Below are 16,452 nucleotides of genomic sequence, written 5' to 3'. Positions count from 1 at the left end.
TGATGAGCTGAGAAGAGAGAATAAGGAGCCCACGTCACCTCCTGTCGGAGATAATTAGAGGTAACATCACTTTTAAGGAAACAAGCCTGTGGCCAATTGTTCAAGATTGATTAAGTTGGTGGCCCGCCCGAGCAAGTGGGGGGGAGGACGGCAGTGTGCCCCGATCGCACCGCCTGCACTCTGCCGGGGTGCCCTCCCCCCACTGGGGGCCATCAGCCAGGTTGGGAGGCCAGGGCACATGATTGGCAACCCCATAGCTGACATCCACCCTCCTATGGGGGCTGCAGCGAGCTGCTTTATAATGGGAATTTGGGGACGGACGCGTGGTTAAGACCACTTGGTCCCTCAAGGCAGGACAGAGTCAGGGTTCAGGCCTTGCTAGAGGAGAGGCTTTGTTTACTGGGCATCTGCCATCCACCATGAAGATACAGCCTGAAAGGGTGTTCCAGGAAGCAAAGGCCATGTGTGCAAAGGTCCTGAGGCAGGGGCAGGGCTGGCAGACAGAGGCTATGACCAAAATTCATCCATAACGAACCGCAGGCATGTCTCCAGCACTTGCTCTGTGCCAGTGCTCGGGCTCCATCTGACCTGTGAGGGAGACAGAGATGAATCACAGATCATAGATGAAGAGTCTGAAGGTCAGAGAGGCAAAGTCACTGCCAAGTTCCCATTGGTAATAAATACATGACAGAGCTGGGTCCCGTGTCTACAACGACTGTCTCACGAGCCCAAATCCACCTGCCGCAAACCATAGCTTCCCAGCAGGTCAGGTGAACTTGCAAGGCTCTCAGATTCGCCCTGTTCGTTGTACGTAATGGGAAACTGAGCCCCGAGGGGCAGGCAAAGCACACAGAAGCACGCTGGGAATCCGGGGACAAATGCATCCTTGGGTGGGACTCCGAGGAGCCATTTTGAGACATGCACGATGAGCAGAAGCCACAGGGGGGAACGGCTAAGGTAGAGCCAACATGCTGGTTTTCTCTGAGTTAGTGGGCACTGCCCTGTTGTGTGGCATCTGCCACCCCAGAGCTATGCCAACACAGCTTCGGTACACACACTCTCTGGGATGCCCTTTGAAAACCCATGGTTCCCGTCCCTTGAGTTTGTAAAATGCTGTCTCCTGAACCCCCTTTGGAAAGTCACAGTGCATCTAAAGGCTCTGATAAGTCCTGCCGCAAAGAAACCTGCCCAGAACTTCAGATCCCTGGGAGTCTCCCAAGGTGTGTGTGGGGATTTCCTCTCTACTTCCAGAAAACAGAGTTAGGACCCATAAAGTGGACGCTCATGTGGGAAAGGAGTTGGCACTTTTCAGTGGAGACCGGCTGTCCTGGTAAGGAGTGAGTTCCCCATCACCAGAAGTATGCAAGTAGGCTCTGGAAGACTACCGGATGAGGATTGCTGAAGAACAGATTTCCTCTACAAGTGCAGAGTTTCCAGGGCAAAGAAATACAACCCAGGCCCCGGCCAGGCTCCCTTCCCCTCCTCTCTCAAGACCGGGCAGAGAGAAACCAGGCATGTCACATCCATCTGACATTAGGAAAATTCTTATAAATAAAATAGTTCCTATAAAAGCTGTATGAGCTCTCTCCAGTCCATCTCATCTCGACAGTAATAAAACCAAGCCCGTAACTCCAGCGTCGCCTTGCCATCTACAAGAGGAAACGCTTATTTTAAGAAGTATAAAAAGAAAAGTAATTTACAGTCTATTAACATTTTAAAAAGTGTGTTAGCAAGAAGGGGAATACATTACTGGCTCGATGAGGGGATCCAGAGAGACGAGGAAAGTGGAATCATATAAATTTCCCCGAGTCTCCATTTTAACCTGGAGAAATGCAGACTCATCCTGAATCTTCCAGCAGCCTCACCTTCCCCAGGAAGAGGGTGTGGTGGAGACAGGGAGGCCGGGAGGGGTGCAGGGTGGTGGGGAGCGAGCGGGACCGGCCGTGGGTTTGCGAGTCCCATCTCGGTTCCTGCTCTGCCTTGGGTTCCTGCTCGCTCCGGAAGCTTCCTGACTTCGGGGAGCCTCAGACAAGTGGTCCACTCAGTGGTCCTAATAAATCCCAGGGTCCTCTGGTTTCTTATACGATATAAAAGTCTTAGCTTTCAGGCAAGACTTGGGAGGGTGGCTGGAGGGGCGGGTGGTGACCCCTTGGGGCGCCTCCGGAGGTCCCCCCCGGCCTCGCCCCTCGCCCAGTGGATGGGCCCCTCCGTGTGTGAACCGAGTGGGGCCCTGGGCTGGGGCTGCGGGGGGCGGGGACATCAGACCTTCACTTGCCGGGACAACACAAATGAGCCCTTTCTTCTTTCAGACACACGCACACACACACACACACACACACGCCAACACCATCTCACACGCATACTTTACCCACACGTGGAAAACAGTCAGCGCCACGCGTGCGTACCCCATACATTCCGCACACACACCTTGCACATCTCATGCGGCCACCGTCACCCCCCCACGCGCACACGCACAGCCCGACTTCCACCCGGGCCGCACCACCGCGCGCCCATCCTTACACCCGTGTGCAAACGTGCCGTGCCTCGTGGTGTTCCCACGTGTGCCGCACACGTGTGCAGGCGCCACGCACACGCCCGCACGCGCACACCGCTGCCGTTCACCATCACACTCGGGTGCCCGGGCTCCGCGGGGGGGCCCACACCTGACACGCGGTGCACACACGCGCCCACCGGACGGGCCCACGCACGCACACGCGCTCCCAGCAGCTTCGCCCCTGCAGGGCCGCGCGCACGTGTTCCCCCGGGACAGTGTCTGCGGGCGCAGGCGTGGGGCGAGGGGCTGCTGGACGGACGGCCTCTCGCATCCCGGCCGCCTCCCGGCCCCGGCCTGTGTTTGTACAGCNCCCCAGTGCGCCCGGGCTCCTCTGCAGAGCCCCCACGCCCAGCTGGGCAAAAGCCCAAGGCTGGCTTTGTTCGCAGGCTGCTGGGGCGGCAGGGGCCCCCCTCCAGGAGGGCCCCCGCCCAGGGCTGAGGGGCCGGGCTCCAAACTCACCCTTGGCCTGAGTCCCGCTCCCCTCCCCCCAGCTGGGTGCCTGGCCAAGGGCCAGCAGGCACCAAACGGGCCTTAGCCCTCGGCCCATTGCCCTGTCCCAGACCTTATCAGTTAGGGGCGGGGCTGCAGATCCCCGACTTGGCCACCAGCAGGCAGGGGCTCCCGGAGGGTTGTAAGATTGGAATCCAGAGGGGCTCACTGTCAGAGCTCCCCTGGCTCTGGCCCAGCGTCGTCAAGAACAGCCCCCAGCGCCGCCTCTGGCCAGGCTGATCCCCCCCCCATCTCTAAGGCACTTCCTCTCTTAGCACAGATGACTGGTCCCCACCACCTTTCAAACCAATTCAAATGCTGCCACCTCCTCCAGGAAGTCCTCCCTGACTCCCTCTCTGCCTCCCCAGGGTGAAGTGGGCAGCCCTTTCTGTGCCCACCACTGCCCCCATCCCAGCTACCTGCCCTTCCCTCGTCTTACCCCTCTGGCCCCGTGCCGTCGACTTCTTGCTTTACTTATCTGTGTCCTGGACCAGGAGATGCCCAGGGCAGGGGCGGGGGCTTCCATCACTACCACAAGCCCCCAAAGTAGCAGGAGCCCTGGCACTCAGTATAGATGTTGGTGGGAGGAAGGAACATTACCCGGCGGACGGGTATGATGAAGTTCTGCGTTGCTGCCTCACATCCGCCGGCCTTGTGGGATGAATTAGGTCCCCGATCTTAATTTAAGAGTTAAATAATGCCACACATATATTACAAAAGTTAGGTAAATTTCCCCTTCCCTCCTGTCATTACCTAGAAAGCTGCCAACTTCTAGATTGTAATTATGTACATGAATAATGAAATTAGCATATCTATCAGCTCACTCCCTGCTCATTACGCTTCCCTGGAAGAGCCCTGTGTTCCGATTCCGGATCACCCACCTCTGGAGGCTGGCTGGGCTCCGGGCTCTGGAACGGCTCCTGGGGGCGGGGGTGTGCATCTGCAGCCTGGGGCTTCTGGGAGCCCCCCCAGACCCTCCTGGGTGGGATGTTCTTGTCTGATCAGCCTTTACTGCATCTAATGGGTGGGTGGGGACCATCAGTATTATGAACCATGGGCTGTGGGATGCTAGTTGGAGGCGGAGGACCTGGGTCCCGGGTCTGCTCCACATCGCTGCCGACCTGCGGATGGGCCTCCCCGGGGCCTCTTCTCCCACCCGTGATGTGGGGACGGCAGTGGATGTCTCATCCATCGAGGACTATGTGAACAGGACGTGCTCGGAAAAGCAGTGTCTGGATGCAAATGCGCTTGGCTCACGTTCTCACCTGCTACATGACTTCTCTCTGACCCTCAGTTTCTCCTTCTGTAGAATGGGAATAATAAGGCAAGCATCAGGATCCGATGCTATTCCATGGTGCCCAGCACACAATAAGCGCTCAGTGAACGTAAGTCACTGTGGCTGTCATTGTCGGGATGGGTGTTCANCCACCCCGGCGTGATGGTATCAAGAGGTTAGGATTCCTGTCCTCACAGGGTCAGGAGAGGGCGTGCTTCCTCGCCTGGCTCTCTGCCACATGGGGAAACAAGAAAGTGGCGTCCACAACCCGGGAGAGAGATCTCACCAGAACCTGACCGCTGGCGCCCTGACCTCAGACTTGCGGCTTCTGGAGCCGTGAGAAAGGCATTGCCGCCGCTCAGCCGCCCGGTCCGCGGATTCGGTACAGCGGCCCAGGCTGGTGCAGACACCCCTCCCGTACAAGCTGTCACAAAATGGGACCAGGATAAAACCGCGAAGCCAGGACTCGGGTCTGCCTCGCCTCTCTCCTGGGGGTCCCCAGCCCCTGGCTCCCCCGGGATTCTGCAAGAATGTCAGGTCCGGGCTCTCTCCGCCCAGCTTCACCCAAACTGCCCTCCGCGTGGGCCCGAAGCCGAGCAGGTGGATCGGGGAGAGACGCCCCGGTGCCTCTCGCTGGGCGCTCCTTCCCTCGCTCCCTTGTCCCAGGCTCGCTGTGGGGAATGTCAGAGGCAACGGGGAGCCAGCCCAGGCTTGAGAGCAGGAGAGGGCTGGAGTCGCAGGCTGGCTCCGCCAGCTGTCAGTGTCAGGTTGCTCTGGGGACCTTTGTCCAAACTCCTCTGAGCCCACGGAGAAGGACTCAGGGCCACAGCTGGTGCCACTCTCGCCTGTCTGACTGGGACTGCGGGCGGGCTGGCCTGTCCCCAAGCCCACTAGAGCCTGAACTGGCTGGCACACTTGCCCCTGGGGAGACCAAGATGGTCAAGACCTCCTCCTTGGTATTCACCATCTAAAGCTTTGCCACCGTGAGTGGAGGTTTTTTGTTTGTTTTGTTTTGGGTTTCTTTTTGTTTTGTTTTCTTTTTTGTTTGTTTTGTCCACAACTCTAAGCTGGGCCACGCTGTTGCTTATTTTGCAGACTGGAGACGGGAAAGGAGGGCAATGCCGGGATCATGGCCGGGGTGGGGGGTGTCCACCGAAGCCTGAGACCCACGAGGCTGGGCCTCATCGAAGGAGAAGCTACACATTTCTTATATTCTGACCACCTCCTTCCTACCCTCAGTTCTCCACGGCCCCTGCAGGCCACACGCCATGTCAGGAGGTGCATGTTGGTAATAATAAGGTCGTAATAAGAGAGGCCAACGAACTGAAAGCCACTCCATGCACGTGTCCCCCCCATTTAAGCCTCGTAATGCGCATAGCACAGGGGCCCGTGCATAGGAGAGCGCATGGGAATGCAGTGAGTAAACAAAAAGCAAAAGCAACAATCTTGACCTTAGCCCCCCGCCGGGAGTGGGACAGATCCGCAATCGCATCCCTCGCTCGGCCACGTATTAACAACGTGCCCTCACCAGGCCGCATCCCTTCTCTGAGACTTGAGTCTTCCCGTCTGTGAGGTGGGCACGATGCTGTCTGCCCAGCAGGCTGACGTGAGAACTCCACGCAGCTCCGTCTGCGAAGTGCTTGGCGCACAGCGCCATGTCCGCCCGGAGTGTGGACAGAAGGTTTCTGTTGCTGCTGTTCTCGGAGGGACCACTGTTTCCAGCCGTCCACTCGGCGTGCAGTCGTGGGTTCGGAAACGGGAGGCCAGAGGTCTCCATGCGTGGTCTGGAGGCCTCATCTGACTCCCAGATGTGTTTTGTTTGGCTCACGAGGTCCTTCGTCCATTTTTTAAAAATTGAATTAGTTGCCAACATCTAAAGATCGGGAGATTTCACAGAGTTCTGGGTCCCTCGGGGCTTCAGAAGTTCGAGCCACGTCGGAATCACGTTCACCCAGAGCCAAGGCCAGGCTGGAGCTGAGAAACACCCACCTCTTCAGCCGAGGCCTGACGTTCCCCGCTCTGCCCCAGTCTCCGCGTGTCCGTACCCCCTCACTCCTGGCCAGTGTTCCTCACTGAGGTAGTCGGCCCGCCGCTGAGGGGGGAGGGGGTTGCATTGAAAAGCCCTGCTGTAGATTGTTCTGGTCCGTGAGATCCACCCAGTCACAGCTAAGCAGATGGACTTCGACCAGAGGTAAACACCCGCCTCCCAGTGGTGATGCGGGCTCTCCTCCCAATCTCTCCCAGCCGGGGCCTGGGACGGAGTTGATGCAGCCCCCCCCCCCCAGAAGGCTCCCCCACCCTCTGGCTGCTGAAAGCCACCTTCCTGACCGTGCCCGCTGGAGGCAGCCACGGAGAGCCCCCCACCCTGCAGGCAGGCGGAGGGAGAGCGGCGAAACGGCCCCGCCCGGCCATTCCGGGCTGGAGCTCCGAGACTCTAGCTGGGGACTCAGTTGCGAGGGGACAGCGCCGTGGACCCGGGGCTCGGCTCTCGGCCTGAGGTCGCACAGACAAACCATCGCATTTGGAAAGTTCTCCTGACATTCCTGAGCCGGCCGCCTTGCCAAAGAAAACTTGAGCGAGGCTTATCTTGGCATAGACTCAACCCCCAGCCTCAGCAGGAAAACCAAAAACATTTACACAGCTGGGCCCAGACGCCCGCTCCCCTCAAAAGTTTGTCAGGGCTCCGGCGGCCCGACCAACTCGGGGGCCACCTCTGGAGGGGCCTGTGTTCCCGAGCGCGGCCAGGCAGGGCCCGGCCAGACAGAAAACATCGCAGCCATCCCCGGGAGGCATGGGCGACAGAGCTAGAAAAGACAAGCTGGCAGGGGCCCGGGGGGCCGGGGCTGGGTCCGGCCCTCGGTCGCGGCCCCCGACTCCGACCACATCTGCACAGGCCAGCCCACCGCCCCACCTGTGCACGTTGGCCAGGAAAGCGGTCCCGAGAGACAGCCCGGGGACCTCCAGGCGCCCAGGGCCCCCATGCTGACAGCTTTGAGGGACAGCCTCTTCACCACTCTCTCTTTACACTCAATTCCCCTGTCTCTTTTCCTGGCTGCCTTTCCGTGGGGCTCTCCGAGGCTCTCCACATCCTCTTCCCCGTGGCCTGGCACACTGGGGGTGGCCAACCTGGCATCCCCTTCTCACGACCAAGGATTATGGCGAAGAGCTTCCCAGAGGGTGTGGTTAAAAGTCAGGGGGCCAAGCACATCCATGATGAGCTTGCCGGGGGTGGGGGCCGGGTGCCAAACCACCCACGGAGTCCCTCTCCAGTCCCTCTGCTTCTGTCCATCCCAGGCATCCTCACCCCCGTCTAGGCTGGCATCATCTCCCACCTGGGTGCCTCCTCTCTGGCCTCCCGGCCTCCACACCTGACACCAGAGTCCGTTCTTTGGGACAAAGGCAGCATGACCTTTTTTTATCATCTCAACTCCAAAATACGACTCACACTCAGCAAAGGGCAGAAAACACAGTTTCGTACAATTTCAGGAATCATCAAGCAAACACCTACGTAACTACCAAACCAGTAACAGAAACTCAGAAGTACCTGCTTGCCCCTCCCCGCAGGAGATTGCTTCACTCTCCCAACTTTGGTGATCATTGTTTCCTTTGGTTTGCTTTAGACCTGAAAGCAGCGTGGTTCTAGTTTTACCTCTGCCTGGATTTTATAGAAACAGGATACTAATGGTGGTAGCATTAATGACATCATTATGATTTTTGTGTCTGGCTCCTTCCCTTCAACAGCACCTGGTGGGATTCACCCTTGTTGTTGCAAGGAACTATCGCTTATTCATTTTCACTGCTGCCTCATATCCCATTGTGTGACCATGTCAGTGTTCCTCTACTTTATTTACTATTGATGCATTTTGGGTCATTTCCAGCTTGGGGCTATTTTTTTTTTTTTATTTTTTTTAATGTTTTATTTATTTCTAGGAGAGAGAGAGAGACAGCATGAGCAGGGGAGGGTCCGAGAGAGAGGGAGTCACAGACTGAAACAGGCTCCAGGCTCTGAGCTGGCAGTCAGCAAAGAGCCCGACACGGGGCTCGAACCCACGAACCACGAGATCATGACCTAAGCGAAAGTCGGACGCTCAACCGACTAAGCCACCCAGGCACCCCAGCTTGGAGCTATTTTAAGACTATAAATAATCTTATCTTCTGGTGCCCCCATGCACGCCACGTAACGAGTTTTGCAGTCACAGACAGGTTCTGTGATCAAACACAAGTTCAAGAAAAGCTGCACTACCCCGAACTACAATTGCTTGTTTTCCTACAGGACTTGTCAGGCATGTTTTAATGCCTCACCGTGCCTGGGGGCTCTTCACAGGCACTGCCTGCTTGTGCCAGCCCCTGATGAGGCAAGGCTGAATAAACCCGCCTTAGGGGGTAAGTGGGGCAGATAGAAAGTTCTAGCCTTAAAAATCTGCTCATGGTGCCTACTGCTTCCTGACTTGCTGTGCAGACTTGGGCAAGTCCCTTGCCTTCTCTTAGCTTCTGTTTGCTCATCTGCGAAATGCAAGTTGAGAAATTGCGTCTCCTTGAGAAGCTTGCCTCTCTGACACTATAATACTCACCTATAGTTGTTTCAATCAGCCTGGAATATTTGGGGGAGGGGCAGCATTTGACCTCGGTCTTGGGGGTTTACACCCTCCTGGCAGAGGAGGGAGGGAGGAGGGGCAGCGTGGCCACATGAGTGGGATGTGGAATGCCCAGGGCTAATTCAGGGGAAGTAAGGAGAGCAGCGGGCCTGCTACGGAGGGTTCATGCAGCGGAATATAGAAGAAAACTGTGTATAACTACCAAATCACTTTTTTGCCAAGCCTATGCTTACCCCTGCTCCACCGTGGGAACCACCAGAGGCAGGCAGAGACCTTGTGACCTAGAGCGTGCATTCTCATCAGAGGTGAAGTTCATTCCTTGGGGTGAAAAAATCTTACATATATACATACCGTCCGTAAGTAAATATCTAATATATCTGCAGTATGAAAATGTCACAGGTGGAAGAGAAAGACAGACAGGGGAAAATTCTAAAAGGGCTCCTTTAGTAGGACAGTCATTTTTAAAAGGCTGGGGAAGCCTGATCTATAGATGGCCAATTCAAATGAGCACAGGGGCCAGGCAGGAAACTCAGGGAGGGAAGGAGGTGGTGTGTTAGGTAGTAGGGAGAGGTGAGGAGTGTGGCAAAGTGAAATGGCTGGACTAAATGCAGTACATCCACTTTTGGTTTCTCAGATCATGGTTCGGGCCAGATACAAACCCTTCGGCAGGCCGGGTCAGCTCTGCAAGCCGCCGGCTTGCAACCTCGGGTTCAAGCAAGAAGCGTGATCAGGTCCAGCTTCCGTGGTCAATACAAAGGCAATCGTCACTCCAGCTCAATGCCAGTTGGCAGCCACCATGTGAGATCTGCACCCCCAGGTCCCCACCACCACACACACACATACACACGCACCACTCCAGTGGCTTCTTCAAGCTTCCTCCCCAGATCGGATCCGAAGCCTTGTTCCATCATGCGCACACATGCATATTATGGGGATTAATGCTGCATGATGCATAATTAATGATACTGAATAAATATGCAGATTGGCAATCACTGATTGACTGCTATGATCAGATTACTGAACACGGGCTAATTGATTGGCTGCCTGTAATCACCATATTCCACACCGTTTTCTTCAGCAGATGGGCAAACCATTCCTGGCGAGGGCCGGGGATGGGGGGTGGGGGTCGCCCCACGGCCTTGTCAGTCCTAAGAGACACAGACCTGTTGCTGGAAACTTTTCTCGTTGGTCCGTGGATGGCGCCGTCTGCCCGCGGGCTCTGTTTTGTCACTGGGGACAGCGGTGTGCCAGCACGTGAACCAGGCACTTTACAGTCACCTGGGAAGTGTAATCATCACCGATTGGCAGACACACGAAGGGCCACAGAGAGAGGGCTTTTTGCTCAGGGCCCCGGAGCTAATAGAGGAGCCAAGGGGGTGGCTCAGCTCCCAGAACAAGAGTTCGTGGGACCCAGGTGCAAGCCACCTAGCATTGTGACCCAGCTTCAAAAGTTCCAAACTTCTGATTGGTCAAAGCAAACTATAAGCCCCGCCCAGAATAAAATGGAGGTTCAAGGACCCCATCTCCTGACCGCAGGACTGGCAGAGAGTTTGCCACAGTCTGCGGGCGTCTGGGGGGCTCAGTCGGTTAAGCGTCTGACTCTTGCTTTCGCTTCAGGTTGTGATGTCACAGTTCGTGAGTTCGAGCCCCACATCAGGCTCTGCACTGACAGTACGGAGCCTGGTTGAGATTCTCTCTCCCTCTCTCTCTGCCCTTCCCCAGCTTGCACTCTCTCGCTCTCTCAAAATAAATAAATAAACTTTAAAGAAAAGAATTTGCAACCATCTTTACCCCAGCATATCCACCCACCTACTCTCTTAAAGATGCTTGCAAGAACAAGATCGAAGGGCTTTAGGTCCACGCCTGCCACTGGAGATTCTGGAAGTGTGAGTCTAATCATGGTGTCACCAACCCCCAGCTGTGACCACCCAGCCCTGTGCGCTAGTCCATTTTATTCCTAGAACATGCCCCCCACTCCTCCTGCCCCAGGGCCTTTGCACTCACAATTTCCTCTGCCTGGGATGCTCTTCTGCCCACCTTCCTTAATCTGGCTGACTCTTCACCGTACATCTGCTCTTGCCTGAAGCATCACCTCCTCCAGGAAGGCTTCCTGGACTGCCAGAGCAAACTGGTTCCTTTGTCAAATGTTCTCTCTCCGTTAGCCTAGTGGCTCTCCCTCACTGCCAGCACTAGCACCTAACACACACGTTTCCTCTGGGAAATGTCTACCAGGATGCTCTCCGTGGAAGAGCAAAAGGCCTCGGGGACAGAGTGAGAGCCATCTGTTTCAGCAGGGACAGCGTCTGCTGTGAGCACTGGGGCTAAATCAGCAAGAGCCCCGAGGCCCAGATGATCCCCTCGGGGACTCGGTACCTCTCCACACACCATTCCTGAGCCCAGGAGCCAGGGTGCATTTGAAGAAAAGCCTGTGCATCGTGTTCAGGCAGCAAGCGGGCTTGCGCTCCGTACAGCTCAGGGGGCTCAGAACATGTCCTTCCACAGGAAGAAGTGCTCTGTATGGCAGTCGCGAGCTCGGGCACCATCGAGGGGTGCCTACCAGCTCCCAGCTCCCCACCGCCACCCCATAAGGCGGGCACGGGGGTAAGCCCGTGGTACAGGTGAGGAAACGGGCCCAGGCAGGGGAAGTGACTGGCCTTAAGTTACCCAGTTCATACGTCATGGATGGACTGTGGTCTTTGGGGTTTTGGGGAATGGGGCGGGGCACAGACCTAGGGTCATCATGGGCTAGCGAAGGGAATAACAACCACAGGAAAAGCAGTGCCTCCCGAGTTACACGACCACACACATGCGCACGCACACACACACACTCATACATATATGCACTCTCTCTGCATCCAGCCCCACATGCTTACAGGCTCATCCTTATGTGTCTGATTCACACACAAACACACTCATGCATGCACACTCACACTCACATGCTCAGTCACGTGTCCACATGCATCCTAGCACTCAAACACACTCATATCCTTACACGAGTCTGCATCAGCCACACAGCCGCACACTTGCTTGCACGCTAGTACTCACACAGTCACGCCTGCATTCCCACACCATCACACTCTTATACGTTCACACTCACACATTCTGTGGCTTCCAGAAGCATCCTCTGTCCGGCAGTACCGTGCCAGCACATGAAGCGATGGCTGTGGTCGACAGCACTCCGGACAGAGGGTGGGCGCAATGGCTTACCATGCCCGGCACCAGGGGGCCCCCTCAGCCCTACATCCGGGCAATGGGCACACCCAGAGTGAATTTCTGCATCCCTCCGGCTCCCTCCGTTGCCTGCTCTGGTCCTCCAGGCAGACAGGATGGACTCCTACATAAGTGCTCAGGCTCAACAGCCTGCCCCAGCCCCATTCTGTCACTTCCCCAGGCAAGTTCATCACCTCTGCTTGGCTTCAAAGAACCCACTTCAAGGGGCTGAGTCCGAATGAGGAGATTCATTGGAGGCACTTGGCATTTGCCTACCACAAAGCTCTCAGTGAACGTCAGCCCTTAGGTGTCGTGAATCGTTATTATTTGCATTATTATTTTGGAAGGTGGCTCCTATTTGGCAGTGAGTGTTGCAGAGGGGAGGCAGCAGGTACTCCTGAAAGTGAGCTTTGGCAACTGTAGAAAGTGGACGGAGAAGCCAGAGTAACCAGAGAACACGGAGGTGGGGCCGTTTTAGCCATGGCACCAACGAGTGGCCTCGCAACACCCTCAGTGACACCGGACGGCCACACCATGACACCAAAGAGGGAGTACCCCGGGCTGGTCCCACTCCTTCCGCCGAGGCCGGTCACACCTCCGCCCTTGTGGGAGCAGCTAGGGCCAGCTCACCCCCAGACATGAGCCTGGCTTGGTTCCAACAGGTGCCAGTGCAGAAATAAACAGAAACGCCACCAAGAGCCTCGGACAGTTTCCTTGGGCTGTCCTTCAACTATGTAGAATAGAGAAGGGACCAGAAGACACGATTAAAGCAACGTATGATTCTCCATAAATAATAAATCAATAACCGTCGGTGATTCGCCCATCTCTCTTCAACTGGGTTTAAAACAAAAAATTAAATATAGAACAAAAGGAACTATAAAGGAAATACAAGGAGCGGCGGGAGGGAGATTCTCCTGCTGTTTCTTGCCTTAAAAAAAAAGCCAAAACCCTCCCAGGGAACCAGTGTTGGCTGAGGGGGAGGCCTGGGTGGCTCTGTGGGGGGTCATCGTGCAGGCATGCCGCCTCACTAAACACTCCCCCTCCCCAAACCACAGCTTTTGTGCCACATGACAGAGCAGGGAGCCACCCAGAGGCGGGGCTGGGGGCTGTGAGGGGCCGGCCCAGCTCCGGGCACATTGGACCGGACTCCAAGCTCCACCATATTACTGGCCACATGACCTCAGGCTTTGCCACCTCTAGGTTCCCCACCTGCAAGATGGGACACCATGTCCATCCTCCTGGGGCCGTTGGGAGGGTGGACGGAGATCTACCAGAAGGGCCTGGAGCCGTGGAAACAACTAGTGAGCTCATCCAGTCACGCGGTGCTCTGGTCGGAAACTGTGCTGCCATTTTTGTTCCAGGCATGTCCCCCCTGGGTCCCCTGCCTTCCGTAGCCTTTCATGGTGCCCACTGGCTCCGGAGTTCGCCTGCTGACCCCCAGAGGGTGAACACCCCGCCACCTCACTGCGTTCCTGCCACCGTGGTTTTCTTGAACACCTATTATGTGCATGCCAGGTGAGGCCTCCCTCTGCCTGCCAAGCTCTGAGCTTTCCTCTCTCACAAGATGGCAGAGGAGGGCTGGGCGGTGAAGAGGAAGGGGAGGGAGGGTGGTTCAGGGGCCCAGCCCCTCGTTCAGCCACCCTGCTGTCCGGGAAAGCCCCTCTCCTTCCCGGGCTCCGGACACTTCCTTGGCCAACAGCCTCAGACCTTCAGTCCCGGACACCCCACAGCCACGGGCTTCCCACACGCCTGGTTTGTCATGTCCAATGGCTGCCCCCTCCTCAGACCCACGCCCTTGACCAAGTGACCTCACAGTGCCCTCTCCTCTGACTCTGGGCTCAGCGGCTTGCTTGGCCATCGGGCTGCCAACACCTGTGTGACTGGGCTCGTTCTCGATTTTGTGCTTCGGCCGAGGCCATGCACACACGCTCCGGCTGGCCTGCCAGAGGGCGGGGCATGTGGAACCGAGCCAAGCCCCCCAGCCATCCCATGAAGCCAGCCCGCTCCGGGACCTTGAGCAAGCCCAGCCAAGGCTGACCGTGCCATGCGGGGAAGAGCTGACCCCCCGCTGAGTAAAAACTGATCACTGAAGTCAACTGAACTTTTGTGACCACTTGTGACGCAGCATTACTGGGGTCGTAGATTACCGATACACTCTCCAACTCCTGGCACTTGATATGTGCCCACCCTAAACTCACTTTCTTTGTCCCCCAACTGTCCGCTGAAGCTGCTTCTCACTGAATGCTTCTCCCTTCTACCCAGAAGCCCATGCCAGCAGTCTGGGCATTACCCTCAACTTGCCTCTGGATAACCTTCCCCCTTACAGGTGCTGTGCTATAAACTCCACTCCTAAACATCTCTGGCCTCCAACTCCTCTCTCCTGAACGCCTGGCTCTCATACTCTCCTACTCCGTAGCCACCCACCGGAACTAGTCTCCCCCATCCAGACCCATCCCTGCCAACTATGTATCCATCCAGCCTCCGGGAAGGATTTTCTAAAAGGGATTCTACTTAAAACCATCCACCAGCAGGGGCACCTGGGGGGCTCAGTCGGTTGAGCATCCGACTTCGGCTCAGGTCGTGATCTCACAGTTTGTGGGTTCGAGCTCTGCGTCGGGCTCTGTGCTGACAGCTAGCTCGGAGCCTGGAGCCTGTTTCAGATTCTGTGTCTCCCTCTCTCTTTGACCCTCCCCTGCTCACACTCTGTCTCTGTATTTCTCAAAAATAAATAAACATTGAAAACAAAAACAAAAACAAAAACCATGCACCAACAGCCAGAAATGCACTCCAGCCTGGCTGCCGCTCCCTACCCCCCGACACAGACTCCTATTTTACTCCCTTAAGCATCCTTTCCCCCAGCACACAAAACCACCACACCCTTCTCTGCAAGCACCATCATCTCTCAGGACTCTGTGCCTTTGCATATGCTGTTCCACGGCCCAAAAAATGCTTTTCCCTGCCTCTCTCATGTTGGTAATTTCTATAAATCTTCATCAGGGACTGAAAGCGCCACCTCCAGGAAGTTGCAAGCTGGTAATGGAAGAGGTGCAGCGGCCCAGAGGGGCGCCCCCTTTCTGTGAGGGGGAGACAACTCACCCTCTTCCTGGAACTGAGGGAAAGGTTCCTTTGGGACTTTGACTCTTGACCTCCACCAGTCAGAAACCATACATAGGACCGGTTTTAAGTCCTGGCCCATCCTCTCCTTAGCTGGGACTTTGATCGTCTAGTTCTCGACAGTCACCGGAGTTGGTGAAATGTAAGAACCGAGGATCCATCCAGCCCTGTAGGGAATACAAGGGCTCATTGGATCCTCTCCTGAGCCCACTGTGCAGAGGAGAAAACTGAGGCTTCGGGAGACCAGATGATTTGCCCAGGGCCACACGACTTGGGTGCAGTCTGATGGAGAATCAGAGGTGAGCTCCCAAGACAGCAGAGAGGNCGTCCCCCCCGCCCCAACCCTGCCTTCCCTGACTCGCTGGCCTCCTGGTTCCTGACCCTTGTCCCTGGGGCCAGCGTTAGATTACAGACGCCCCGCCCCCACCCGTGACCTCTGTGAGGATGAATGGAGGGCGGCATGAGGCCGTGGTGAGGCCGCCCCAGGGGGGAGGCGAAAAGAACATAAAAGAGAGCCGGGGTGCCGGGGCCAGGGTCCGGGGCCCGCGAGAGGCCGTGAGCCAGTCCTGTCACAAATGGGAAACATCCCGTTGAATCTCTGCAGCCAGTGCAGGCACAGCCCCCGATCTCCAGACTCCTGATCCAGTGCTCCTCTGAGCAGCGGAACAAGCTCCCCGCCCTCAGCTGGAGTTCCGCCTTTCCCTCATCCCGCCTGTGTGCCGGACAGGCCAGCGACCCGGGCACACCTAGACCCAGTTTGCGGTGGAGAAACTGAGGCCCCGAGGGACAGCGAGACACGGACGTTCCTGGACCCTGCTGCGACGAGGGGGGCCAGCAGAGGGATGCTTGTATTTGTCGTGCCTACTACGTGCTCGGGTCACAAAGTGAGCCAGGCAGGTGTGGCCTCCCCGTGCAGGGCTCCCAGCCAGGGCCGGGGCACGTGCAGGGGGCCCAGGAGCCACTATTACCTGCGAGGTACCCGTGGGGCCCTGCCCCACCCATTTCCCAGATGAGGAAAAGCAGCTCGCAGCTGGGACCCTGACCTTGAGCCCCCTTTGCCACTGTCCCCCTGCCCTCCACGTCCCCCAGGACCATCCTCGACTTGGGTTCTTTATGTCGGGACGGTTGTCCCCGCGGGAGAGGGCAGAGGCCCGGCAAGGCCACGGGGGGCCACCAGCCTCAACCAGAGGCCTCTGGAGCCTTGGAGACGAGGG

The 16,452-nt window shown here is 56.8% G+C and overlaps 1 long non-coding RNA gene across 1 annotated transcript; it reads right to left on the bottom strand.

The window, feature by feature from the left end:
- Window positions 1-390: 390 nt before the first annotated feature.
- On the bottom strand, window positions 391-10,295 carry LOC144229485 (uncharacterized). The gene is made up of 5 exons (XR_013334494.1): window positions 10,078-10,295; window positions 4,309-4,346; window positions 3,925-4,060; window positions 3,644-3,720; window positions 391-588 (listed from the first exon to the last, which is right to left on the bottom strand). It is a non-coding gene; the product is annotated as an uncharacterized LOC144229485 (long non-coding RNA).
- Between the last annotated feature and the right edge of the window lie 6,157 nt (window positions 10,296-16,452).

The sequence above is a fragment of the Crocuta crocuta genome, unplaced genomic scaffold (assembly GCF_008692635.1).
Source record: "Crocuta crocuta isolate KB4526 unplaced genomic scaffold, BGI_CrCroc_1.0 scaffold348, whole genome shotgun sequence".
NCBI lineage: Eukaryota > Metazoa > Chordata > Mammalia > Carnivora > Hyaenidae > Crocuta > Crocuta crocuta.
Note: the sequence above shows the minus strand (reverse complement) of the source record. Positions and strands in the feature narration are given on the sequence as shown.